Source organism: Brachyhypopomus gauderio, unplaced genomic scaffold (genome assembly GCF_052324685.1).
Source record: "Brachyhypopomus gauderio isolate BG-103 unplaced genomic scaffold, BGAUD_0.2 sc836, whole genome shotgun sequence".
Lineage (NCBI taxonomy): Eukaryota > Metazoa > Chordata > Actinopteri > Gymnotiformes > Hypopomidae > Brachyhypopomus > Brachyhypopomus gauderio.
Genome location: NW_027507656.1, coordinates 11,083 through 14,582, shown reverse-complemented (window position 1 = coordinate 14,582; position 3,500 = coordinate 11,083).

The following is a 3,500-nucleotide window of genomic DNA, read 5'->3' as shown; positions in this document are numbered from 1 at the left end:
CTGCAATTAGAGGTTAAAATCCTCTTGCCCACCGAAAGAGGCCAGAAGCAACAAGAACTGCTAATTCTTACTCCCGTGGTTAAACTCCACGGCTCTATCGAGCTTCTAAAGGATAACAGCTCATCCATTGGTCTTAGGAACCAAAAACTCTTGGTGCAAATCCAAGTAGTAGCTATGTTTCAAGCAATCGTATTCTCAATCTTCCCCCCTCTAATCCTTATTATTATTATTTACCCCCTCACTCTACCTAAAGCATCCCACCACGTTAAAAAAGCCGTAAGCACTGCATTCTTCGTAAGCCTAATCCCCCTGGCCTATTTTTTAGACACAGGCCTAGAAGGCATCACCACAAACTGGTATTGAATAAATATTATAAACTTCGATATTAATATTAGCTTTAACTTCGACCACTACTCCCTCATCTTTACCCCTATTGCACTTTTCGTCACTTGATCTATCATGGAGTTTACAACATGGTATATGCACTCCGACCCCTATATTGACCAATTTTCCAAACGTCTGCTACTATTTCTTGTCGCAATAATTATTCTAGTCACAGCTAATAATATATTTCAACTATTCATTGGCTGAGAAGGCGTAGGCATTATATCCTTCCTTCTAATCGGCTGATGATACGGCCGTATAGACGCAAACACAGCAGCCCTTCAGGCAGTAATCTATAATCGAGTAGGAGACATCGGACTAATACTAACCATAGCCTGACTAGCAACCAACATAAACTCATGAGAACTTCAACAAATCTTTCTTATATCCAAGACCACCAACATGACCCTGCCTCTTCTTGGTCTAATTCTCGCTGCCACGGGCAAATCTGCCCAATTTGGCCTACACCCCTGACTTCCCTCAGCAATAGAAGGCCCAACCCCTGTCTCCGCCCTATTACACTCAAGTACAATAGTTGTTGCAGGAATCTTTTTACTTATCCGACTACACCCCCTAATAGAAAATAATCCTGTTGCACTCACCCTATGCTTATGCCTAGGCGCTCTTACAACCCTATTTACAGCAACCTGCGCTCTTACACAAAATGATATCAAAAAAATTGTAGCATTTTCAACCTCCAGCCAACTAGGCCTTATAATAGTAACAATTGGACTAAATCAACCCCAACTAGCCTTTATTCACATCTGTACTCACGCCTTCTTCAAAGCAATACTTTTTCTCTGCTCCGGGGTAATTATTCATAGCCTTAACAACGAACAAGACATTCGCAAGATAGGAGGACTACACAAATTTTTACCATTTACATCTTCTTGCCTCACTATTGGAAGTCTAGCTCTCACCGGCACCCCCTTCCTAGCAGGATTTTATTCAAAAGATGCAATCATCGAAGCTTTAAATACCTCCTACCTAAACGCCTGAGCCCTTGCCCTCACACTAATCGCCACCTCCTTCACTGCAATCTACAGCTTCCGAGTCATTTTCTTCGCAACAATAACCACCCCCCGATTTCTCCCCCTAAGCCCAATTAATGAAAACAACCCCACTGTAATCAACCCTATTAAACGACTCGCATGAGGAAGCATCATTGCAGGCCTTCTCATCACATCCAACTTCCTTCCATCTAAAACCCAAGTCATGACAATAACCCCCACACTAAAATTAGCCGCCCTCATAGTTACTATCATAGGACTACTAATTGCAATAGAACTTGCCACCCTTACCTCAAAACAACTTAAAACAACCCCAACCCTGCCCCTCCACCATTTCTCAAACATACTAGGGTTTTTCCCCACAATTATTCACCGCTTGTTCCCCAAACTAACCCTGGTATTAGGTCAATCAATTGCAACCCAATTTGATCAAACATGATTAGAAACCGCAGGCCCAAAAGGCCTCTCAACTATACAAGTTAAAATAGCAACAATTACAAGTGATGCCCAACGAGGAATAATCAAAATTTACATAACAACATTCTTCATCTCAGGCGTACTTGCAATCCTCATCGCCACCTAACCGCTCGCAAAGCCCCCCGCCCCAGCCCTCGAGTTAATTCTAATACCACAAAAAGAGTTAATAATAAAGCCCACGCACATACAATTAACATCCCCCCGCCTGAAAAATATATTAAAGCTACCCCGCTAGAATCCCCCCGCAAAACAAAAAACTCTTTTACACCCTCCATTACAACCCAAGAGCCCTCAAATCAATACTTATTAAGTATAAATCCCGCAACCACCAACCCAAGGCCATATACCAAAATATAGCTGACAACAGAGCGATCCCCTCATTTTTCAGGGTACGGCTCAGCAGCTAAAGCTGCAGTATACGCAAAAACTACAAGCATACCTCCAAGATAAATTAAAAACAAAACTAAACATAAAAAAGCCCCACCATGCTCTGCCAACATTCCACACCCCACCCCCGCAGCTATTACCAACCCCAACGCAGCAAAATAGGGGGCAGGATTAGAAGCAACCGCTACTAACCCTAATACTAACCCTAATAAAAAAAGATAAACAAAATAAGTCATAGTTCTTGCTCGGACTTTAACCAAGACTAATGGCTTGAAAAACCACCGTTGTTACTCAACTACAAAAACTTTAATGGCCAGCCTTCGAAAAACCCACCCCCTAATCAAAATTCCCAATGACTCAGTCATTGATCTTCCCGCCCCCGCCAACATCTCAGCCTGATGAAACTTTGGCTCTCTTCTCCTACTCTGCCTTGCAGCACAAATTGTTACAGGACTATTTTTAGCCATACATTATACCTCAGATATTTCTACCGCCTTCATCTCAGTCGCCCACATTTGCCGGGACGTAAATTACGGCTGACTCGTGCGAAATATTCATGCTAATGGAGCTTCATTCTTTTTCATCTGTATTTATTTTCATATCGGACGAGGCTTATACTATGGCTCTTATCTCTACAAAGAAACATGAAATATTGGTGTAATTCTCCTCCTTTTAGTAATAATAACAGCATTTGTTGGCTACGTCCTCCCATGAGGCCAAATATCCTTCTGAGGGGCAACAGTAATTACCAACCTCCTCTCAGCCGTCCCCTACGTAGGAGATGCCCTCGTTCAATGACTCTGAGGGGGTTTTTCCGTAGATAACGCAACACTTACCCGATTCTTTGCCTTCCATTTCCTCCTTCCCTTCGCAGTTGTTGCCGCAACCCTCCTTCATGCCCTCTTCTTACATGAAACCGGCTCAAATAACCCCACAGGATTAATCTCAGACACAGACAAAATCCCATTCCACCCCTACTTTTCATATAAAGATCTTTTAGGATTCTTCATTATGCTCCTGGCCCTTATTTACCTCGCCATATTTTCCCCTAACCTGTTGGGCGATCCTGAAAATTTCACCTCCGCCAACCCCCTAGTCACCCCGCCCCACATCAAGCCCGAATGGTATTTCTTATTCGCCTATGCCATCTTGCGCTCAATCCCTAACAAATTAGGGGGCGTCCTTGCCCTCCTATTCTCCATCCTAGTCCTTATACTTGTTCCTCTCCTCCACACATCTAAA